The 26,130-nt window shown below is 39.3% G+C and overlaps 1 protein-coding gene across 6 annotated transcripts in view; it reads right to left on the bottom strand.

Moving 5' to 3' along the window:
• The window catches only part of PDS5B (PDS5 cohesin associated factor B), a 199,787-nt gene extending 175,840 nt beyond the window's left edge, over window positions 1-23,947 (bottom strand). For all 6 annotated transcript variants that reach the window (XM_039239836.1, XM_039239835.1, XM_039239837.1 and 3 more), the window contains exon 1: window positions 23,726-23,947. The gene's annotated coding sequence lies outside the window, so the exon portion shown is untranslated. The remainder of the gene's footprint in view (window positions 1-23,725) is intronic.
• Window positions 23,948-26,130: the final 2,183 nt, after the last annotated feature.

The raw sequence follows: 26,130 nt of genomic DNA on the forward strand, positions 1-26,130 counted from the left end.
GCTTTCTTAAAAGCAACTGTGTCTTTTAAGAAAGACAAAAGAAAGCAACCAAGAGCAGGTAGATATTGGGAAATTTGACCACTGAAAGAAAAGAAGCACACTGTGTTCACATTTATACAGCTTTTCCTGAGGGCACTCCTCATCTCCAATAACACAAGTCCACTATACCTCAAGCAGAGAGCTGCAGTTTTACTGAAGTTCATGGCCACAGAGTAGCTGAAAACTCACAGACGAAATTCAGTAAAGGAGTGAGTCATAACAAGAGAAGCCTAAAAAACTCATATCAACTTCTTCAAATTCTTCAGGAAAAAACCCTTGAATTATGCTTAAAGAAGATTTCAAGGACCCCAGCAGAAAACAACTGGAAAGTTGAAAGAATTCAGCAGCAACGTCAGCTGCCACCCACTGCAGAGAAAAGAGCTTGGAGGTTGAATTCGACCAAGTTACAAGGCATTAGAAAACACCTCAGGCTTTCTACAGACCCATCTTACTAAAGTATAAGACCAAGTTTCCATAAGTTCAAGATGACCAGCCAATAATTTAATCATACTCCCCAGAGGAAGATAAGGAGAATTTAGAGATGACACATCATCCACAATGTCCACTCTACAATTACAACTTTCTAGACATGAAAACAAGCAGGAAATACGACCTACTGTCATGGGTGGAAAAAAGCAGTTAAGAGAAAAAAAACCATGAAATAATTCAGATGAGTAAACTAATAAACAAGGATGCTAAAGCAGCTGTTATAAATATATTGAAAAACTTAATGAAGAATATGGTCGCAATGGGGCATCTCAGTAAATAAATGGAAATTTAAAAAAAAAAAAAAAGAACCAAGTGAAATACTAGAACTAAAGGGCACAGTATTTAAAAATGGGATTAAAAAATCAGCACCCCCATATTCACTGCAGCAATGTTCACAGTTAACAAAGACATGGAAACCTAAATGTCCATCAGTTGATGAGTTGATAATGATGTATTTTACATATGTGTATATAACAACATACATTCATTCAGTCAAAAGAAGGAAATCTTGCCTTCTAAAACATGGATGAAACTTGAAGGCACTGTGCGAAGTGAAATGAATCAGAGAAAAACAAACACTGAATATTCTTACTTATATGTGAAATCTGAAAAAGTAGAACTCTCATAGAGCATAAATTGGTGGTTGCAAGGGGCTGAGGTGTGGGAGAAATGGGGAAACTGTGTTAAAGAGTATAAACTTTCAGTTATAAGATGAATGAGTTCTGAGGATCTAACGTACAGCATGTTAACTATAGTTAATGATACCATACGTATTACATAATTGAAAGCTGCTGAGCATAAATCTTAAATGTTTTCACAACACACAGAAAATGTTAGCTATGTGAGGTGATGGTTATGTTAACTAACCTTAGCATGATAATCATTTCACAATATATACGTGTATCAAGTATCATACTGTACAGCTTAAATTTACGAAATATTTGTCAATTATAGCTCAATAAAGCTGAAAAGTGAAAGGAGGAAAGAAGAAGGAAAGAAGGAAGGAAGGAAGGAAGGAAGGAAGGAAGGAAGGAGAAAGAAAGAAAGAAAGAAAGAGAAAGAAAGAAAAGAAAGAAAGAAAGAAAGAAAGTTAGTTAGTTAGTTGAGGGGTGCTTAAAAGCAAATTAGAAGCAACATAAAAAAGGGCCAATATCAATATAGATCAGTTCAATATCAACATAGACCAGTAGGAATTATTCAATCTAAAGAACTGAGGGGGAAAAGATTTTTAAAAATTAACAGACTCAACAACCTATAGTACAATTTTAAACAGAATAACAAAAATCTCAAAAGGAGCAGTGAGAACAGGAAATGTATTTTTAAATAATAGCTAAAATGTCCCACATTTGGTGAAAAATATCAAATTACAAATCTAATAAGCTCAGCAAACTCTAAACATAGTATCAGAAAAAAAAGGAAAAGAAAAAATGTAAATCAAATTATTGAAAATTGACGACACGATGAAAACCAAAAAACAATATACATCTTTAAAGTAAAGAAAAAGACTATCAATCTAGCATCTATATCCAGCAAAAACATTCTTAAAAAAAAAATAAAACATAAACGTATTCAACTAAAACTGAAGACTTTATCAATTGATCTATGCATTATGCTATGTTAATGGAAATTCTTCAAGCTGAAGGGAGATGACATCAGTTGAAATTTAGATGTACACACACACACACACACACATACATACACAGAAAGAAAGAAAGAAAGAAAACCTGAAATAATATGTAAGTATATACAAAGAACTATCCTATTTATTTTCTCTGAAATTCTTCAAAAGTGGCTAAAGCAAACGTAGCATTGTGCCAAAGCAAAAAATAACACACCAATCGCACAAAGGTTAAATATAACTATACTCTGTAAGGTTCTTTCATTTTACATAAATAGCCTGTCAATGCTAAATAAAATGTAAAAGTTAATCATGAATATTGTAATTCCTAGAGCAACCACTAAAAATTCACAAAGCAGTTTAGCTTAAAAAGCCAATATGAGATTTAAAATAGGGGCACCTGGGTGGCTCAGTTGGTTAAGCATCCAACTCCTGATTTCAGCTTAGGTCATGACCTCACGGTTTGCTGGCTGCAGCCCCACATTGGGCTCTGCACTAACAGCATGGAGCCTGCTTGGCCTTCTCTCTCTCTCCCTCTTTCTCTGCCCCTCCTCCACTTGCTGCAGTCTGTCTTTCTGTCGTTCGTTCATTCGTTCTCTCTCTCTCTCTCTCTCTCTCTCTCTCAAAATAAACAACTTTAGAAAAATATTTTAGGTCTTGTGGATTATAGCCCTTGTAGTAGCTATTCTTTCATTGTAGTGTAAAAACAGCGATGGCAATGTGTAAATGAATAGGCATGGCAGTGTTCTAATAAAAATTTATTAAGGCAGGCAGAGAGCCATGGATCTGTCCTGTAGTTTGCTGATCTCCTATCTATATTTCTGTAGGTTATTTTATATCCATCTCATTTGTTGAGAGAGGAGTATAACTCCCAGCTATAACTGTAACTTTGTTCATTTCTTCCTGTAACTTTCATGCCTGTTAACTTAATCAGCTTTGGTTTCATGTTTTTCCTTAATGCAGTTTTCGCCTTAGGCTCTCTAATATTAGGTGCATTCTCATTTAGTATTGGTATGCCTTCTAGATGAACTGACCTTTTTACCTTTGATATTTCTCCTTTAATGAAGTTACCTTTTTCTTTTTGTAAAAAAAATTTTTTAAGATTTATTTTTGAGGGGCGCCTGGGTGGCTTAGTCGGTTAAGCGTCCGACTTTCGCTTAGGTCATGATCTCGCGGTTCGTGGGTTCGGGCCCCGCGTCAGGCTCTGTGCTGACTGCCAGCTCAGAGCCTGGAGCCTGTTTCAGTCTGTGACTCCCTCTCTCTCTGACCCTCCCCTGCTCACGCTGTCTCTCTCTCTCCTAGAAATAAATAAAACATTAAAAAAAAAATTTTTTTTTAAAAAAAAAAGATTTATTTTTGAGAGACAGAGTGCAAGTGGGGGATGGGGCAGAGAGAAAGGGAGACACAGAGTCTGAAGTAAGCTCCAGGCTCTGAGCTGTCAGCACAGGGACCAACAAGGGGCTCAACCTCACAAACCACAAGTTCATGACCTGAGCCAAACTCATATTTTTAACCAACTGAGCCACCCAGGTACCCCTGAAGTTACATTTTTTTTCCAATATTAATGTAACTACACAACATTTCCTGTGTTTACTATTTACACTCATGATGTATGATTTTCATTATTAAACTTTTAACCTGACTTGTGTTTTTGTTTTTAAAGTGCATCTCTTATACACAGCGTATATTTAGTGGACTTTCTTTTCATTTTTAAAAATGTTTCCTTTTTTATTGAGGTATAGTTGACATACAATGTTACATTAGTTTCAAGGGTACAATATGGTTATCTGGCTAGTTTATGTTATGCTAGGCTCATTGCAAGTATAGTTATTTATCACAATATAGTATTATTACAGTACCAAAAACTGTGTTCCCTATGCTATACCTTTTATCCCTATGACTTAATGATTCCTTAACTGGAAGCCTGTATCTACCAGTTTCCTTCACCCATTCTGCCTATTCCCTCACCCTCCATCCACCCTTCTGGCAGCCATCAGTTCTCTCTACTTATGGGTTTGCTTCTGCTGTTTACTTGTTTTTTTTTTAGATTCCTCATATAAAAGGCATCATTTGGCATTTGTCTTTCTTTGACTTATTAGCATTCATGTTGTCACAAATGGCAAGATCTCATTCTCTCATTTTTGTTAAGTATTAATTTTGAGAGAAAGTGTGGGGGGGGCATGCTGTGTGTGTGGGCATGCGCATATGCATGGGGCTGGGCGGGGGGGGGGGGGGGGGGGGAAGGGGGAGAGAGAATCCCAAGCAGGCTCTGTGCTATCAGCGCACAGCCTGAAAGAGGGGCTTGATCCAACCAACCAAGAGATCATGACCTGAGCTGAAATCAAAAGTTGGATGCACAACCAATTGAACCATCCAGGTACTCTTCTTTTTTTTTTTTTTTTTTTTTAATATTAAACCTACTTATATAGCAATTTCTGTCTTTGGAGGTTTTGGTAACATTGTATTTAACAATACTAGTATGGTTGAATTTAAGTTTGTTATTTGCTACATCTGTTGTATTTTTTTAATCAAATCTGTTGTTTGCTAAGTGTTGTATTTAATCTTTTTTCCTCCTATCCTTTACTGTCACCTTTTATGTTAAGTATTTTTAAATAGTCTATTTTAAATATTTTTTTGTTTATTTATCTTGAGAAAGACTGAGTACAAGCAGGGGATGGGTACCCCTAAAATATTTTTTATACATAGAAAAAGTTTTCTGATCATATTAATGACATAAACACTATTAACCAATCTGACAGAACTATATCATAGAGCATATGCTGCATCATAAAATGAGTCTCAAATTTCAAAAGACAGAAATCTTAGTTCTCTGACTCCAACAGAATTATATTCACAACCAACTATAAGAAACTATCTATGAAAACTCAAAATACCTGGAAATCAAGAAACATGTTTCTAAATAACCCAAGAGTCAAAGAAATCACAAAGGAAATCAGAAAATATTTTTAACTGATTGATCATGAAAATACAATATGTAAACATTAAACATGCAATTAAGCAATGCTTAGAAGAGAAAGTATAGCTTCAAGTGCTTACATTTAAAAAGAAAGTCTTAAGTTTAAATGTCTAAAATTCCACATTAAGAAGCCAGAAAAAATATTAAACCAACAGAAAAAAAGAGTGAAGGAATTATCAAGATAAAACCAGAAACCAACCAAAAGCTGGGAAAAGAAAGAAAATTGCTAAGCCCTAGCATGAATTACAAAGAAAACAAGAAAGTAAAATACAAACTGCCAACATCAGGAATAAAAGACGAATCATGACAAGTCCTGCAGGCATTAAAAGGATCACAATGGAAAATTATAAACCTTATGCCAAGAGATTTGACAACTTAAATAAAACAAACTGCTTGAGGGGCACCTGAGTGACTCAGTTGGTTAAGCATCTGACTTTGGCTCAGGTCATGATCTCATGGTTCATGAGTTCGAGCCCCACATCAGGCTCTGTGCTGACAGCTCATAGCCTGGAGCCTGCTTAGGTATCTGGGTCTCCCTCTCTCTCTGCCCCTTTCCACTGGTACACACACACACTCTCTCTCCCTCTCAAAAATAAACATTTAAAAAAAAGCAGTATGAACCATATTTATATCATGAACATAGACACTACAATCCTTAACAAAACAAACCCAAAAACAGAGGAGTGGACAAAACATCATGATCATGTAAGGTTATCCCAGAAATGCAAGATTGGTATCACTTTCAAAAGTCAATAAATGTATTTCACCAAAATAACAGAATAAAGAATAAAAGCCATACAACCATCTCAATAAATACAAGAAAAACGGAGGAATGTGTGACAAAATTTAACACCCAGGCATAATTTAAAATAAAAATCTCAATAAAAAAAAGAGTATCTTCTATCTGATTTCTTTTAATCTGCAAAAAACCCACCACTGACATCCTATTTTATGGTGAAGGTCAATGTTTTTCCCTTAATATCAGGAACAAGACAAGGATGTCCATTCTCACCATTGCTCTTTAACAACAGACTAAAGATGTGAGATGGTGCAATAAAGCAAGACAAAGAAAAACCTTGTAAGATGAGGAAAGGAAGGAATAAAATTGTCTTAATCACAAATTATATGATTGTTTTTATAAAGAAAACCCTAAAGAATTTACAAAGACTACTGGAACTAAATGAATTTGAATTAACTAAATTAAATGTAACTATTGCATTTTTGTGTACTAGCAGGAAAAAACTGAGAACACTTAAAAAACTTCATTTGTGGGGCGCCTGGGTGGCTTAGTCGGTTAAGCGTCCGACTTTCGCTTAGGTCATGATCTCGCGGTTCGTGGGTTCGAGCCCCGCGTCGGGCTCTGTGCTGACTGCCAGCTCGGGGCCTGGAGCCTATTTCAGAGCCTGTGTCTCCCTCTCTCTGACCCTCCCTTGCTCACGCTGTCTCTCTCTCCTCTCTCTCTCTCCTAGAAATAAATTAAAAAAAAAAAAAAACTTCATTTGTAACGGCATCAAAAAAGATCTTTAATATATGCAAAATCTCTACAGAGAATATTAAAATGTTACTTTTAAAAAATGTTTTTAATGTTTTATTTATTTTGAGAGAGTGAGAGACTGAATGTGAGCAGGGGAGTGGCAGAGAGAGACAGAAAGAGACAGAGAGACATAGAATCTGAAACAGGCTCCAGGCTCTGAACTGACAGCACAGACCCCAACACAGGGCTAGAACCCATGAACCGTGAGATCATGACCTGAGCCAAAGTTGGACACTCAACTGACTGAGCCTCCTAGGCTCCCCTAAAAAGAATTTGTTTTTTTAAAATTTACTTACATTTGAGCAAGAAAGAGAACACGAGCAGGGAAGGGGCAGAAAGACAGATACAGAATCTGAAGCAGGCTCCAGGCTCTGAGCTGTAGGCAGAGAGCCAGATGCAGGGCTCCAACTCACAAGGAGTGAGATCATGACCTGAGCCAAAGTTGGACGCTTTAGCGGACTGAGCCACCAAGGCACCTCAAAGTGTTACTTTTTATTACATGTATATAAATTAACACATTAACATATCATGTTATGTGATAGATATGTTAACATATTAGTATGTAAAAATCCACTTTCGTAGGTTGATATAGAGATCTTACATACACAAGTGTTTACAAAACATGTTAAATATAACCGAAATAAAAGGAGAGATATACAACTGTATAAGTAATTGATGTGTAAGAAACAATCCCAAAACTTAACAACTGAAAACAACATTTAGTATCTCAGGGTCTAAGGGCCAGGAATCCAGAGGCACCTTAGCTGGTGGATGTGGCTCAAGGGTCTCTGATAAGGTTGTAGTCAAATAATAGGTAGGTATGTCAACTGAAGGTCAGAGGATCTGCTTCTAAGGTCACTCAAGGCTTTTGGAAGAAAGCCTCAGTTCTTTGTCATATAGATGTTAGGAGACAATAATCCATGGGACTCGTATTTCTGCACATCTTGCAACTGAGAATGGATTGCCCCTTGTTCTAGATTATCTTTCAAAAATATCTATAAAGCGAACAGACTTAGAAGATAAAGGGTCTCCCCCAAAGCAAAGAGCAGGTATGCTTATTGCACATCAGAAAATATCCAGTTTTGGGGTCCCTGGGTGGCTCAGTAGGTTAAGCATTTGACTCTTGATTTTGGCTCAGGTCATAATCTCACGGTTTATGAGATCAAGTCTCACATCAGGCTCCATGCTTGGGTTCTCTCTCCCTCTCTCTCTCTCTCTCTCTCTGCCCCTCTTCTTGTTCGTGCTCACTCTCTCTCAAACACTTAAAAATAAAAATAAATAAAAATATCCAGGTTCCCTGTCTCCTAAGTTTCTCTCTTGAAACACAACCCACTGCATATGCAGGGGTCATCTGGCCCTCTTCATGTTCAGGTGCGAAATGGAACTCAAGGAACTGGAACAAAAATGCCAATACCCTAGCTACTCCCATAACTGTAACAGTCTTTCCAATCTGACCCTGGGGCCCCATGTCTTCTATCAGCATCCATAAAACTGTAATAAGCTAACTTGACAGCTTGCAAGTAGGGTAAAATCTCAGACCCTTCACAGTCTTGACAGTGGGTCTCTGTACAGTATGGCCTCTGGTTTTTTACACAGTGAGTGATGAGGAAAAGACTAGTAACAGGCCACTGTATCTTTTCTAACCCAAGTTTAATAGTGACATACCATCACTTTTCCCATATCCTATTGATCCGATAGATCAACTTTAATCAGTGTGCAAGTTGGCTATGAAACAGTGCAAATACCAGGAGACAGGGATCAACGGGAACCATGTTAGAGGCTAACTACCACATTTAAAGTTGGTACAGATCAGTCTCCCCTATATGTATCTACAAAGCAACACAAACCCAATCAAAATCCCAGAAGACTTTTTTATAGAAATTGAGACCCTAAAATACAAAAGAAGTAGACTGGCCAAACAATGTTGGAAGATTCACACTATTTGATTCCAAAAGTTATGATAATAGTGACACTATGACACTGGCATAAAAGAAAGAAATAGATCAATGAAACAGAATTGAGTCCAGAAATAGACCTATACATATAAGTTCAAAGGATTCTGAATAAAGACACAAAGGCTAATCACTGAAGCAAAGAAAAGGTTTTTTTCAAACAATGATGTTGGAACCGGATAAATGTATTCTTAAAAATGAACGTTAACCGGGGCGCCTGGGTGGCTTAGTCGGTTAAGCGTCCGACTTTCGCTTAGGTCATGATCTCGCGGTTCGTGGGTTCGAGCCCCGCGTCGGGCTCTGTGCTGACTGCCAGCTCGGGGCCTGGAGCCTATTTCAGAGCCTGTGTCTCCCTCTCTCTGACCCTCCCTTGCTCACGCTGTCTCTCTCTCCTCTCTCTCTCTCCTAGAAATAAATTAAAAAAAAAAAAAAAAAAAACTTCATTTGTAACGGCATCAAAAAAGATCTTTAATATATGCAAAATCTCTACAGAGAATATTAAAATGTTACTTTTAAAAAATGTTTTTAATGTTTTATTTATTTTGAGAGAGTGAGAGACTGAATGTGAGCAGGGGAGTGGCAGAGAGAGACAGAAAGAGACAGAGAGACATAGAATCTGAAACAGGCTCCAGGCTCTGAACTGACAGCACAGACCCCAACACAGGGCTAGAACCCATGAACCGTGAGATCATGACCTGAGCCAAAGTTGGACACTCAACTGACTGAGCCTCCTAGGCTCCCCTAAAAAGAATTTGTTTTTTTAAAATTTACTTACATTTGAGCAAGAAAGAGAACACGAGCAGGGAAGGGGCAGAAAGACAGATACAGAATCTGAAGCAGGCTCCAGGCTCTGAGCTGTAGGCAGAGAGCCAGATGCAGGGCTCCAACTCACAAGGAGTGAGATCATGACCTGAGCCAAAGTTGGACGCTTTAGCGGACTGAGCCACCAAGGCACCTCAAAGTGTTACTTTTTATTACATGTATATAAATTAACACATTAACATATCATGTTATGTGATAGATATGTTAACATATTAGTATGTAAAAATCCACTTTCGTAGGTTGATATAGAGATCTTACATACACAAGTGTTTACAAAACATGTTAAATATAACCGAAATAAAAGGAGAGATATACAACTGTATAAGTAATTGATGTGTAAGAAACAATCCCAAAACTTAACAACTGAAAACAACATTTAGTATCTCAGGGTCTAAGGGCCAGGAATCCAGAGGCACCTTAGCTGGTGGATGTGGCTCAAGGGTCTCTGATAAGGTTGTAGTCAAATAATAGGTAGGTATGTCAACTGAAGGTCAGAGGATCTGCTTCTAAGGTCACTCAAGGCTTTTGGAAGAAAGCCTCAGTTCTTTGTCATATAGATGTTAGGAGACAATAATCCATGGGACTCGTATTTCTGCACATCTTGCAACTGAGAATGGATTGCCCCTTGTTCTAGATTATCTTTCAAAAATATCTATAAAGCGAACAGACTTAGAAGATAAAGGGTCTCCCCCAAAGCAAAGAGCAGGTATGCTTATTGCACATCAGAAAATATCCAGTTTTGGGGTCCCTGGGTGGCTCAGTAGGTTAAGCATTTGACTCTTGATTTTGGCTCAGGTCATAATCTCACGGTTTATGAGATCAAGTCTCACATCAGGCTCCATGCTTGGGTTCTCTCTCCCTCTCTCTCTCTCTCTCTCTCTGCCCCTCTTCTTGTTCGTGCTCACTCTCTCTCAAACACTTAAAAATAAAAATAAATAAAAATATCCAGGTTCCCTGTCTCCTAAGTTTCTCTCTTGAAACACAACCCACTGCATATGCAGGGGTCATCTGGCCCTCTTCATGTTCAGGTGCGAAATGGAACTCAAGGAACTGGAACAAAAATGCCAATACCCTAGCTACTCCCATAACTGTAACAGTCTTTCCAATCTGACCCTGGGGCCCCATGTCTTCTATCAGCATCCATAAAACTGTAATAAGCTAACTTGACAGCTTGCAAGTAGGGTAAAATCTCAGACCCTTCACAGTCTTGACAGTGGGTCTCTGTACAGTATGGCCTCTGGTTTTTTACACAGTGAGTGATGAGGAAAAGACTAGTAACAGGCCACTGTATCTTTTCTAACCCAAGTTTAATAGTGACATACCATCACTTTTCCCATATCCTATTGATCCGATAGATCAACTTTAATCAGTGTGCAAGTTGGCTATGAAACAGTGCAAATACCAGGAGACAGGGATCAACGGGAACCATGTTAGAGGCTAACTACCACATTTAAAGTTGGTACAGATCAGTCTCCCCTATATGTATCTACAAAGCAACACAAACCCAATCAAAATCCCAGAAGACTTTTTTATAGAAATTGAGACCCTAAAATACAAAAGAAGTAGACTGGCCAAACAATGTTGGAAGATTCACACTATTTGATTCCAAAAGTTATGATAATAGTGACACTATGACACTGGCATAAAAGAAAGAAATAGATCAATGAAACAGAATTGAGTCCAGAAATAGACCTATACATATAAGTTCAAAGGATTCTGAATAAAGACACAAAGGCTAATCACTGAAGCAAAGAAAAGGTTTTTTTCAAACAATGATGTTGGAACCGGATAAATGTATTCTTAAAAATGAACGTTAACCGGGGCGCCTGGGTGGCTTAGTCGGTTAAGCGTCCGACTTTCGCTTAGGTCATGATCTCGCGGTTCGTGGGTTCGAGCCCCGCGTCGGGCTCTGTGCTGACTGCCAGCTCAGAGCCTGGAGCCTGTTTCAGTCTGTGACTCCCTCTCTCTCTGACCCTCCCCTGCTCACACTGTCTCTCTCTCTCCTAGAAATAAATAAAACATTAAAAAAAAATTTTAAAAAAAAATGAACGTTAACCTCCTACTTCACACCATGCAAAATAATTAATTCAAGATGGATCATGGCCCTATACATAAAAGGTAAGACTACGAAATTTCTAAATGAGAGCATAAGAAATTATTTTCATGACTTTTGGATAGGCAAAGGCTTCTTACAAATCAAAAAGCAAAATCTATGAAAGATAAAACTTAATTAACTAGACTTCATCAAAATACACTATTAAGGAAAAGAAAAGACTACAAACTAAGAGAAAATACTCTTAATACATTGACCTGATGACAACCTGTATCCAGACTATATTAAAACTTTTCAACAAGAGCACCCCAAACCCAGTAGGAGAAGAGAAATAATAAAAATCAGGGCAGAAATAAACAATACAGAATCCAAAAAAACAGCTGAACAGATCAATGAAACCAAGAGTTGGGTTTTTTTGAAAAAATAAACAAAATTGACAAAACTCTAGCCAGCCTTCTCAAAAAGAAAAAGAGGGGTGCCTGGGTGGCTTAGTCGGCTAAGCGTCTGACTTTGGCTCAGGTCATGATCCCACAGTTTGTGGGTTCGAGCCTTGCATCGGGCTCTGTGCTGACAGCTAGCTCGGAGCCTGGAGCCTGTTTCAGATTCTGTATCTCCCTCTCTCTCTGACCCGACCCTGCACGCACTCTCTCTCTCAGAAATAAATAAAACATTCAAAAAATTATTTTAAAAAAGGAAGAGAGAGCAACCAAAGAGACAAAATCATGAATGAAAATGGACTTATAACAACCAACGCCTCAGAAATACAAGCAACTATCAGGGAATACTATGAAAAGTTATATGCCAACAAAGTGGACAACTTAGAAGAAATGGACAAATTCCTACACTCACTACCAAAATTCATATAGGAAGAGATAGAAAATCTGAACAGACCCATAACTAGTAAAGAAACTGAATCAGTTATCAAAAATCTTCCAACAAATAAGAGCCCTGGGCCAGATGGCTTCCCTGGGTAATTCTACCAGACATTTAAATCAGTTAATACCCATTCTTCTCAAGCTATTCCAAAAAACGGAAATCGAAGGAAAACTTCCGGACTCATTCTACGAAGCCAGCATCACTTTGATTCCCAAGCCAGACAGAGACCCAGCAAAAAAAAGAGAAAACTACAGGCCAATATCCTTGATGAATACAGATGCAAAAATCCTCAACAAGATACTTGCAAATCGAATCCAACAGCACATAAAAAGAATTATCCACCAAGATCAAGTGGGATTCATTCCTGGGTTACAGGGCTGGTTCAATATTCACAAATCAATCAATGTGATCCATCACATCAACAAAAGAAAAGATAAAAACCATATGATCCTGTTGATAGATGCAAAGAAAGCATTTGACAAAGTACAGCATCCCTTCTTAATAAAACTTTTTACACATCAATAATAAAAAGATTACTGATTTTTAAGCATGCAGAAAACTTAAAGATGAATTCACAAAAGAAAATACACTAATTGTCAATAACTGTATGAAAAGATGCTCAACATCTTTAGCCACCAAGGAAATCCAAAATAAAACCACAATGAGAAACCATTTCATACCACATAAATGGCTAAAATTAAGACTGATTATCCAAATGTTAGCAAGAATGTAGAGTAACTAGAATTCTCATATATTCATGGTGGGAGAATAAAGTAGAAAATCACTTTGAAAAACTATGTGGGAATTCCTGACACAAACACACATCTGCCTATAAACTCAACTTCATTCCTAGGGATTTACTCAAGAGAAATGAAAACAACCGTTTGCAAGAAGGACCCATGTAGGTCTTATTCTTAATGGTAAAAAACTGGAAGCAATTCAAATGTCCATCAACAGAAGAAAAGATAAACTATGGTATATGCATCCAACGAAATTCAACTCAGCAATAAAAAGAAAAACTGATATATTCCACTTCATGGATAAATCTGGAAATGTTCAGCAAAAGAAGCTAAATGCTAAAAAGCACACTGTATGAAGACAGTACAAAACTAATCCACCTTGTAAAAAAAAAAAAAAAAAAAAAAAAAAAACTAATCCACCTTGTTAGAAATCAGAGTGCTTGGGGAAGAGGGAACTGAATGAAAAAGGCAAAGAGGGAAACTTTTGGGATGACAAAAATGCTCAATATCATCTTTTAGGTACTAGGCATCGATCTCATCAAAGTGAGATCTGTACATTTTATTGTATTTAGTTTACAACTTGATATAAATATGTAAATATAACAAATATATAATATATAAATAAAAAAATTTTGAAAAAAAGAGCTCATTGTATTAATTTTCCTTTTTCCATTTAGTCTTAGGTTGTCCAGATTTATATTTTGTGTGTGTGTGTGTGTGTGTGTGTGTGTGTGTATATAAATATGAGGGCCAAAAATACACAAGTAACAACAACACATAACGTGAGGGTTTCCATTATAAAAGTATACACAGGGTCTTGTGAGAAGGAGAAAAGAGCACAACACATTGTCCAAAAGAAGAGTCAAGTATCAGAAAAACCTTTCTATTAGGTAGAGGATGAAAAGCAGGTGTCTGGACATGTGAACATGCATGAATGACCATTTCAAGAAGAGAAATACTGCATGCAAAGACACAGAGACAAAAAGTCTAACATAGGAAGGATCTATGAGCAGTTGAGTGCTTTGGGAGTTGAGAGAGACTAAGACAAAGTGACATGAAATGCTGGCAAGGCAGGTAGGTACTATGCCAGTACTAAGATATTTGGATTACAGAGGGAGTAAAGAGCCATTGAATAGTTTAAAGCAAAGAAATGACACATTCAAATTCATTAGAAATATCACTCTGTTAACAGCGTAAGGGATAGCCTAGAAGGGAGTGAAGGTGTAAGCAGAGACCTGTCAGAAGGCAAATTCAGACAAACAAGTAAGTCATGTTTACATTTAGTAAACCAACCAATGGGACACGGGATGAAGAGAAATTTAAGAATCCCTAAATGGACAGAAAAAAAATGGGTAAAGATTAAAATCAGAGAGTTCACAGGGAAAAAAATAATAGAGAGGGCTCTTAACCATATGAAAAGAAGCTCAGCTTCACTTTTAAGAGAAACGTTAATTAAAACTACACTGAGATACCATTTTTCACCTATCATACTGGCAAAAATCCAAAAAGTTTGATTATACACTGCGTTGACAACGGTACAGGGAAACAAGTATTCTCATATACATATATCTGTTACAACCTCCATGAAACACAATTAAACAATTTATCAAAATTATACCTGTTATATTCTTTGACCCAGCAATACCACTTCTAGAAATTAATCCTACAGACATACCTGCGTATGTACAAAATGATATATGCAACAGTGTTGCTCAATGCAATATTCTTATAAGTTGTATAATAGTAAAAACTAAAAACAATCTAGCTGTCCACCAATGGGCTTTGTAAGAAAATACTTTATTCTGCCTTCTTTTAAATGATTTTATGATATCTGGTATATCATAAAACTGGTGTTTTATACTACCAGTTAAATTGTGGTTCATAAGTAAAAAGGAATACTCTGCAGCTTTTGAGAAGCAGAGAGAGAGAGTGAATAAGCAACTAGCACTTTATACACTAATACGCTGAGATCACCAAGGTATATTTTTTTCACTGAAAAAAGTAAAAGCCTGGTGGCTCTGTTGATTAAGGGTCTGACTTCAGCTCAGGTCAAGATCTCAAGGTTCACGAGTTTGAGTCCCATATCGGGCTTCAAGCTGCTCATGTGGAGCCTGCTTAGGATTTTTCTCTCATCCCCTCTCTCTCCTCCCCTCCACTGCTCTGTCTTTCCCTCTATCTCAAAATAAACTTTTAAAAAGAGAGAGAGAGAAGAAAGTAAAAGGCAAAGCAGTTAGTTTCCAGCACTGATATAAAACATTTGAGGGACGGGGTGGGGGGGGGAGGGAGAAAAAGAAAGATGTGATAAATATATTTATAAATGGCTGTATTTTTTAAATTCTTTTAAACATTTATTTATTTTTGAGAGGCAGAGAAAGACAGACTGTGAGCGGGGGAGGTACAGAGAGTAAATAGCTGTATTTTTTTTTTTAATGTTTTTTTATTTATTTCTAGGAGACAGACAGGGAGACAGCGTGAGCAGGGGAGGATCCGAGAGAGAGGGAGTCACAGACTGAAACAGGCTCCAGGCTCTGAACTGGCAGTCAGCACAGAGCCCGAAGCGGGGCTCGAACCCACGAACCGCGAGATCATGACGTAAGCGAAAGTCGGACGCTCAACCGACTAAGCCACCCAGGCGCCCCAATGTATTTTTTAAATCCCCAGAAGGATACATTAAGAAATCAGTAACATTAGTAAACTACTGTAGAAATTTAGGAACTAGGCAGATAGGATAGGCTATGAATGAGAAACTTTTGATTGTGTATCTTTTTTCTCTTTTTGCTGTTTTACTTTTGAAGTACTAATACGCATACAGTATCTATTTTTTAAAAAACTTTGAAAATGCTGTATCAGAATCGACAAGATTTGGTAACTCATTTGATATGAGAAGTAAAGAAGATCCAGAAGACCTCAGGTTTCTGACTTGATAACAAATCTAGTCATCTCTTACAACTTTAAAAACTGATATCTGTGTTATTAACCATGACAAGATGTTACAGGGTAGAAATAGAGGAAAGCAACTCAGTTTTGAATGCGTTGTACTGGAGGTATTGTGTCCAGTACAGTACACAAGAAAAAGACAGGATATTTAGGAGAGAAGTCAGGGATATAGTTGATAACAGAAGCCTTGGAAGAAAACAAAACAAAAAAAAAAAAAATTTTTACATCAGCCTAATTTGCCTAGGAACTATTTATTCTATAAACCCAACTAAACCAAAAAATAAACCAAAAATGCAATTAATTCAAAGAGACAACATAAGGCTGGATATTCATATCCTTTTCTCACAGACATCAAGCTCTCACTAAAGCCTTATTTAATGGATTTAGATAAATTCCCAAAATACACAACAGATTAGAAACATCAAAAAAGACCATGGGTGAAGTTACCAGAGGAAGCAGCATGAGGCGGCAAAAAAAAAAAAAAGGTGATGATGATGATGATACTACCAATAAAGTCAGAGGCTCCCATGTTATCATCTAAGACGTGGGCAAAACAGTCCCTCCCCTGAAGAGTTTTTTCATGATTCCTGTACTCTCAGCCTGACATGATTAACCAATTTCCTTTTATCAAATTCTCGATTTCAGATATTTTGTTTACACCTTTCTGAAAACACTTTATTCCGCCTTGTGATCATTGCATAAACCTGTGAATGTACTAGAGAACAACTGTATACTTTCATTCAGTAAATTGTATTGTAGGTCAATTATAGCTGAATGATGCTGTTTTTATTAATGTGAAAGATCTGCTATTATCCCCCACTTTACAGATTAAAAAGCTGAGGCTTAGGAAGATTAGTAATTTGCCCATGGTGACATAGCTGGTTAGTAATGGAGACAGAAGAGAAACCTAAGCAGTCTTGACTCTAAGTCAGTCTATATGCTTAATCACCAAGCTCTTCTGCCTTTCTTAGAAAGGGCTGTGCTCATCAAGAATTGTATCAAATGCCTACATATGCTCCTACTGCTGATAAGTCTTAAATGCTAGTGACCTTCCAACTCCCACCTAGGACTACAAAGCCTTGACCCCAATTATGTTATATCATAAAGGCAGAGGGGAAGGAAAGTCAACAGCCAAAAAGAAATTTACCAACGAGACAAAGAAAAAAAGGTGCTCAAGACTTGTATTTCAAAGCTTGCCATTTTGAGCGTAAGACTAAATGAAACACTTGAAATCCAAGTTTGATTGCTACTATTAGAGTTGGTGGGCAGGCCTAATTCAGTTGAGCTGGGCTTAACTAAGGGCTTCCAGGACTAATTCTACCTAGACCAGGGTTTGTCAACCTTGGAACTACTGATTCATTGGGCTAGATGATTTTTCTGTTGTGGTGGGCTGCCCTACCCAATCGTTTAGCAACGTCCCTGATCTCCACCCACTAGATGCCAGTAGCACCAGTTACGACAGCCAAAATGTCTCCAGACCTTGCCAAATGTCCTGACATGAGGTACTGGGGAGAGAGGTGGTGTCCCAAACACCTCCATTTGAGAACCACTGGCCAAGACTAGAAGTAATGAAAAAAAAAGGGCCAGCTATCTGATGTTAACTAGTATATATGATAACTGCAAGCAAAAACTTTTAACAGCTTTGTATCTTTGCTGTATAAAAATTGTACATATTTAAGGTATAAAACCTGATGTTTTGATACTATGCATATGCACTGTGTAAAGATCCCCACATTCAAGTTAATTAACATCACCAACACACAGTTACCATTTGTATGTGAGGACAGAGGGGTCCTTTAAACCAATCACTTCCCAAGGCTACAAGGAAAAAATTTCATTAAAAAAAAAATGTGAAGCTGGGGGTGAGAGTGGTATGTAGGGATTAAATAGGAACAAAGTCCATGTAGTCATGCCAACATCCCCAGATTTCTACAGTTCAGCATGTAAGGCCTCTGACACTCTAGAAGAACATCAACTACAGAAAGGTACTACTAAACATCAGAAAATAGATCTAAAGGATGTCTGAAATGAGAACTGTTCCCTTTGACTGGACTGAAGCAAAATCAGTATCCCTTATAATTAAAACTAAGTGTCCCTCATCTCGGGAGCAACTCTTGAAATAACAAGGTCAAGGTTGCTACCCCTGCCAGGGAAGAGGAGCAAATGAAATGACAGCACAGGTAAAACCCAAATGACAGTTGAGGGTGGATGGGCGGAGTAGAGAGACAGGAGAAGCAGACAGAAGACAGAGCTGGCCCTATACAAAATTTATTTGCCCTCTCAAATCTCCCTTCCAGCCTGATATACCTTGTTAACACCAAGTTAAGGGCTTTCAATACCCTCAATATTGGCCCTTGGTTACATGGCAATGCACCCCTCAAGGTGCCACAGGCTCTAAAATAATATACCTCTTTAAAAGTTGCACCTCTCTCAGTTCATTTTAGATGGGGGAGGGGGAGGAGTCAAATTAAGCTACATCTAAAGTATGTGCTACAAGTAACCTCTGCCCACTAAGCATACCTCCCCCCAAAAAAGAAGAAAAAAAGTGATTACCTTACTCATAATCAAAGAAATGCAAATCCAAAACAAGATAAAAATTTCACATATCAAATTGGCAAGAAGCTTAAGGTTTAATAAAGTCCAATGTTGTGAACAGGTAACAGGCATACTCATAAACCACTGGTTAGTGTAAACTGTTACAACCTAAACATCACTCAAAAGAAGAAAAAAATCATGATAATCTGAATAATAAAATAATCATTTTTAATTATGTTGATCTATATGTGCTAATATGAAAACTGCTGTGTCATTAACTAGGCAAAAACTGCAGTTTTTAAAAAAAAATAGGGGCACCTGGGTGGCTCAGTCGGTTGGGTGGCTGACTTCGGCTCAGGTCATGATCTCATGGTTCGTGGGTTCAAGCCCTGCATAGGGCTCTGTGCTGACAGCTAGCTCACAGTCTGGAGCTTGTTTCGGATTCTGTGTCTCCCCCTCTCTCTGACCCTCCCCTTCTCACGCTCTCTCTCTCTCTCTCTCTCTCCCTCAGAAATAAATAAAAAACATTTAAAAAAAATTTTTTTAAATGAACAGTACAATATAATACTACTTGTATACATTTTTTGGAAAATAAACTTTCTAGAAACTATTAACAATGGAAACTATTAACAGTGGATTACCTGTTGGGGGAAGAGGAAAAGTAGCTTTTATTTTTACTTTCCTGTACCATCAGAATGTTTCTCATATACATGTATAACTTTTAATCTTTATAAAGCATACAATTAAAGTCCTCGAAGCCCCACAACCTTAACCACTACTCTCACCATCAACTATCCACCCACAGCTCCTCCCCCATCTCCATATCAGAAGGCTGACTAAATTGCCTGACGAGAATTTCACCTAGTAGAGGATATATTGTGGAGATAGATTTTGGATATATATCTGGGGCTTTTGTTTAAAATCTCTTCACTCTAAAACCACTTCTAAAGGATGAAAAAAGGAAGAAGAATCCTTATACTGCCCAGGGCACGACAAACTTTCATTTCCTACTGGGCCCCCAACCATCCTCTAGATGGCAAAGCTTATGGTTATAATATTCTCTCTTCCTATCAGTTTTATATCTGGTGCTGGCTAATTTCATTCTCCCACATAAAGGAAAAAGCCACCACAATTGTTATTGAAGACGAGCAAGACTTAACAGCAGGGTAATCTTACTGTCTTGTTCTCTCAGTTCCCACCACCTTGGTGCAGGTGGCCAACCACTACTCTAAGCTTCCACAGGGCAAGGTCTCCGTCCTTTTTATTGCATCATCTCTGGCACTCTGTATATGGGAGCTCAATATTTGTTCATTTTAACTGAATCAGGTTAAAGCATTCTCTGTCAAAGGGAGAGGCAGGTTAGAGGAGTACTTCCAGGTCACGGCCCTTTAAAGATGCTTCCTGCTCTAATCAGTCTTTCTCCATTCCCTTTAGCCACTTAGAAGTTTTACAACTAAACTAAGCACTTCTAATTACTGCTTATTATTAATGCCTAATCGTTAGAACACAATAACTATTATGGATATGCTTAAATATCTCAGATTAATGGCTTTAAGATGTAAGCAACTAAATTTTCCTCATCTGAGTTTAATCTTCATAATTTTCTCATTGCATGATCATCCTTGCCACTTAAACAATTACAGTCTCAAAGCAGCAAACCTACCCTATTTTTGAACTAGTGAGAAATGGTTAAAAACCCTTTTAACTTATTGGGGAAAATGGTTATAATCGGGTTCATAACATTATAATGTGAGCAAGACATGACCTCTACACGCTGAGGAGTCAGAACTGCGAACCATTTGGCAGCTTCTTAAATACGCTTAAAAAGTAAATACATTTTCAGAGAAATTACGCGACTTATTTTTAAACTAAGTATTTTTGGAATTTTTCACATTTCCAAGCAGGAATACTCAAACCAAACACAATTTTCTCCAAACATCTATTTTAACTGGAAGTGACAAATGACTGGTGTAGCAAACAGTTTAAAAGTGAAAAAAAAAATCCGTCATACATATACATCTTATAACAAAATAAAGTTCAATACTAACCTAAAAATGACTCTGGCTTACAAGTTTCAAGAAGAATAAATGAATGCCATGTCAAGTACCGTTGCACAATGAAAGATCAAGTAACTCCAGAAGAGAGAGACATGCAAAAGGTTATCTTCTGAGACAACTAAGTGGACTGAATCCTGGACAAAAATTATTAAAACCAAACTCTTAAACAGATGGTTAACTTTGAAATATTATTTCTTGATTGTATGAATGGAGAAGGGAATGAAGAATAATATGCTATCTGGCAGGCCTTTTAAATATTACTTAAGTCCTGAATAAAACAATACAGACCATGTAGAAGCTTCTAAGCCTCCAAGAGAAACTAAGAGTTACCCCAATTCCACCATATGAAATATGACTGTGATTTTGGACAAATTACAATCTGAACGGAATTTCTCATGCACACTGTAAGTTGATGATCATCTTTATGTTTCTTTACAGCTCTCAAACACTAACAAAGGAAACATAAATTTATTCTTTTCTGACTTGAATTATATACAGTACTTGTCATCTGAGTCAAATCACAGTTGACTTCTGTTAGTTCTAGGCACCTATGATCAAAAAAAAGTAGCAATGAGGAAGTCACAGGACAATCCTAATTCTTCAAGAGGGAAAAGCAGAAAAAAACTTCCCAAAATATTCCCTTCCTCATAAAGTATCATTCCTCATCAGGGCAAGTCCTGTCTAATACAGGGCATCACTTTATTGCTAGGCTTACCAAGTTATTGATAAAGTCAAGTCCTCAAAATGTTACTCTTTGTGACTATAAAGCTGCAGAACACTTTTTAAATAAATTTAAAAATTAAAGCAACTTCTATCCAACAGCCAACTCAGACTACCTGTCAAATACCCTTAGTAACATTTCATGACATCTCATGACAACAAGAATCACTATCATCACATTATCTCCTGCAATACCTGAAAAAAGTGAGGAAAAAGAGACGTAACTGGACAGGAATAAAAGCAACTGGAAGATTACAAAAGCTCCTGTGAAAACAAAGCTCACACAAGGAGAAACAATCTCAAAAAAGGAGAAAAAAATAAAGAGCACAAAAGTTCTTTAAAACAAGCTGCCAATCCAAACACTATCTTGTCATTTAAAATATTTAGGCCTTAAGGTAAAACCCAGCTGCAAAAATGGTAATTTTTAAAGTGTTAAAAAAAAAAGCAAAAAAAAATTTCGTAATCAAAGAATGTCTAAAGTGCACCTTTTCTATATGTATTCTTAAGTTTATTTCAAAGGAAAAATGTTCTGACTTAAGATGTGGGAGTTTTTTTTTATAGTTCACTTTTCGAGAATACATCTAACAAAAGTCCCATGTTGAAACTTTCACCTATTCACCAGTATACATTTTAATTAGGTTTTCTGCTATCGCCAGGTGATACAAGATTAACTTCCACAAACTGACCTGCATACAACTATGGGAATGCTCATCCTACTGTCCCTAAAAATGCTAACATCTCTGACAAATGTACTGCATATATAAGAAGTGTCCTTTCCAGCCCTTATTTTGCTTAACACCACTTTTGTGTTTTTAACTATTTTCCCTAAGTATTACGTGAGTTAACATAAAAAATGCCCTAGCTTGGAACTTGATCTACAGGCGTTAGTTGAGAACAACGATTATATTGCCGTTCAAGTTTTAAATAATTGTAATTTATTTACAGCTCACATCTTATAATCACGCTTGAATTTTTAAAGTTTATTAGGAAGACAGTCTAGAAGACTCCCAACTCACTAAAGACCTATGACCAGCCTTCGAAATTAAAGGCGGTATCCAAAGTTTCCTAAACCAGTAAGGGTAGGGTCGTTCAGGACAGCACTGCCCATCCAACAGTTCATAATAAAAGTACGAACACAACGTTCATAGCACATTCTTCAAAGCAAAATAAAGGGCTCTCTTACTGGGTTAGTTAGGATTCTTAAAACGTGTGTTGCGAGGGTAGGAACCTGCTCTCTGAAACCCTTCCCGGAGTTTACAGCTTCCCCGGGAAGGAAGGCAGTAACATGGCAAGTCTGAAGGCGAGGCGCTGCATTTCAGGGTTCAGATTCACCCCCTCAAATAACTGTACTTCTGCTCGGCGCAGCCTGAACGTATGTACCAAAAAACAGCAGCAGCAGCAACAACATACAAGATTTTTCTTCTGACCAAAACTTTTCGAGTGTCACTAAGATAACAGCGCAAAAATGTTAACTATTTCCAACTGCACCCCATTTTCATTGTCACTCCAACTCTCAGGCTTCCTAAAGGAAAGCCTGAGCCCAGTTGTCGCCCAGGGGGAGTCTCTGCAGCCAGTTCTCGAGCCCTCGCTCCACCAGGTCCTCAGGGTCCCCTAGCACCAGCTCCGAGAGCGCGGTTAGCGCGCTTTCTGTCCGGCGATTGGCAAGTAACAGCGTAAAAATGTCACTCTAGCAGCCCGTTTCCTCGCCCGGAGCAAAGGCTGGGCGGCGCGGGCGAGGCGCGCGGGGACCTGGCGAAGGGGCGAAGGCGCCCGAGGCCCGCACGCCGCCCGGGGTTCAGCCCGGACCCGCGCTCCCCACCCCTCGCCCGGAAGGGGGAAAACCCGCCAGCGGGAGGATTCAACAGGAGCACCGCGCCGCCCGCCTGCCGCCCGGGAAACAGCCGCCGGCCGGCCGGGACGCGGGGGGAGGGGCGGCGGCGGCGGCGGCAGGGCGCGGGCGACCCGGCTGCGGGGCGCGGACCCCCGCCCGCGCGCAAGGTCACCGCCCGCCGCCCGCCGCCGCCGCCGCCGCCGCCGCCGCGGGCGCCCCGGCTGGGGCCAGGGCGGCAAGTTTAATTTCCAGAGGCTGCGACTGAGCCCGCGGCGTGGAGGGAGCGCGCCGGCGGCGGGGCCCTCCCCACCCCCACCGCGCAGCCCGGCCCACGCCCCCGGCCCGCGCCCCACTCTTCCCAGCCCGGGCCGCCGCCGGGGAGCTGGAGGCTGCAGCCCCCGATGCCGGGAGGCGAGTCTCGGCTGGCAGGCGGGCGGCGCTTAAGCCCCGCCACAGACACTGCCGCGGTGGCGGGCGCTGAAAAATGGAGCACGGCGACCAGAGAAGAGAGACATTTTCTTTCCGTTAACTGAATTGTTTCCTACCTCCGGGTGCCCGACTCGCTACTCCTCTCACTCCGCTGCTCTCCGGGATCCGCCGCCGCCGCCGCATCCAATCGCCTCCTCCCCCCCCCTCCCCTTCCGCAGCCAGCCCGGCCGTTCCTCCTCCTCTCCGCTTCAAAATGGCGCCAAGCGCTCTTCGGCGGCTGCTCCAATCGAACCGCCGCGGACAGCACCCGGGGGCAGGCAGTGCGGGGCGTGGGTGCGCAGCGCCCCCTGCCGACCAGACAGCCGCGGGCGCGCGCCCGCCGCCCGCCGCCCCGTCCCCGCGCGCGCGTCCGACTCCGACTCAGCCCCGCCCCGTCGCGCGCGCACGCAGCCACACGAGCACGCCGCCGCTGTGGCCGCGGTGGCCGCGAGACAGGCAGCTGTCAGTGACTTCTCTGCTTCTGCGGCGTCCTGGACTTTTACGGAAAACCACATAAATTGTTATGTATCTCTAACTTTGGGGATAAGAGTTGGGGTTTTTTTTAAACACTGAAATTGAGTACTGATGTTGTGCTACGTAAATGAAATTGATATTAACTACTTTGCTCTTCATTTGGTAACTCTTACCTAGTATTCTCAAAATACCAGAAACTAGTCTTTTTCACGCTGTGTGTATTATGTCTCTACTTGATCCATAGCTTTCCCATTCTGAGGAATTATTTAAGCAGCAGATGGGTAGAGTGTCAGTGATTCAACCTGTAACAAAACGTTTCACACATATGTTAGGTTATCATAGTTGTCCTGATTAGAGGCAGAAATAATCTGAATACCAAGAAGATGGCTTCCATCTAGGTTTCTAACCCCCTTCACCTCCAGGAGGTTCTCGCTCCTCCCCCCTGCAGCTTTGGGCGAGTTTGTTTTTTTAATTTTTTTAATGTTTTTTATTTATTTCTGAGAAAGAGAGAGAGAGCAGGAGTGTCAGAGAGAGGGAGATAAAGAATCTGAAACAGGCTCAGGCTCTGAGCTAGCTCTCAGCACAGAGCCCAATGCGGGGCTTGAACCCCGCACGAACCATGTGATCATGACCTGAGCCAGTCAGATGCTTAACCAACTGAGCCACCCAGATGCCCCTGGGGGAGTTTGTTAAGAGTTGATCCCGATGGGCTAAATGGGCGAGAAGCCCTGAGGACATTTGTTGGGATGAGCACCGGGTGTTATGTTATATGTAAGTGATGAATCACTAAATTATATTCCTGAAATCATTATTACAATATATGTTAACTAACTTGGATTTTAATTTAAAACAAATTAAGTATATCGGCTCCAAAAAGAAAAAAAAAAAAGAGTTGATCTGGTAATTACCATTAGGACAGAGAGGAAAAAATAAGGCTTCAAAGAAGCATAGTTTCTGACTAAAGAAACCATGTTTTATACAAATGCAAGTGGCTTTCTAGAAATTTGTAATATAAACCTTCATTTAAAGCAACTGGAATATGAATGAAATTGGTATTAAAACAAAAATAAACTTCTGTGTTAGGGCTTTAAAAAAAATAACCAAGTCTGGGGACAGGGTAGATGTAGTAAACAAATCTCTGTACCTTCCTCTGAATTTTGCTGGGAACTTAAAACTCATCTGATGAAAATGAAGTCCAAAAAATTACCAAATTATAATTTATCAGGAGAAATATAATAGGATGTGGCATAATTTAAGATAGTTAAGAACATAAACCATTCAAAACTCAGCTGTCACTGCTGCCTACCTTGAGAGAGGAATTATATGGGAAAGATGTAAAAAAGAAAAATGCTGATTTTATGCAGACGTGGTCAGGAGAATTATCTTTGAGTATAAAGAATCACAAATCCAGTTACCAGCTGGACTAGTTTTCTACTGCTGCTGTAATGCATTATCACAAAGTTAGTGGCTTAAAACAACACAAATGTATTGCCTTACAGTTCTGTGCCTCTGAGGACCTGCAGGGGTTTAACTGATTTTAAGTAAAATCAAGATGTGGGCTCAGCTGTATTCCTTTCTGGAGGGTCTAGGGAAGAATCCATTTTCTTGCCTTTCTAGCTACCAGAAGTTGATCACATCCCTTAGCTCGTGTGTCCCACTTCTTCCATCTTCACAAGTAGCATGGCAGCATTTCTCTGACCCTGTTTCCCTTGTCACATCTCTTTCTATGACTCCTTTCTGCCTCCATTCACTTTTAAGGACACTTGTGATTATATTAGGCTCCCCTGAGTAGTCCAGGATACCGCCTCTCCCCCCATCTAAAGTCAGAAGATTAGCAACCTTATTTTGATCTGCAACCTTAATTTCTCTTTGCCATGTAACCTAACCTAGCCACAGTTCTGAGGACTACAACATGGATATCTTTGGGGGCTATTATTCTGCCTACATTTACTCACATTAGGGTATCTGGACCTTTTATTTCCTTTTGGTAGGTTATAAAGCTGAGGTT

Source organism: Hyaena hyaena, unplaced genomic scaffold, assembly GCF_003009895.1.
Source record: "Hyaena hyaena isolate Hyena2069 unplaced genomic scaffold, ASM300989v1 scaffold_163, whole genome shotgun sequence".
Taxonomy (NCBI): Eukaryota; Metazoa; Chordata; class Mammalia; order Carnivora; family Hyaenidae; genus Hyaena; species Hyaena hyaena.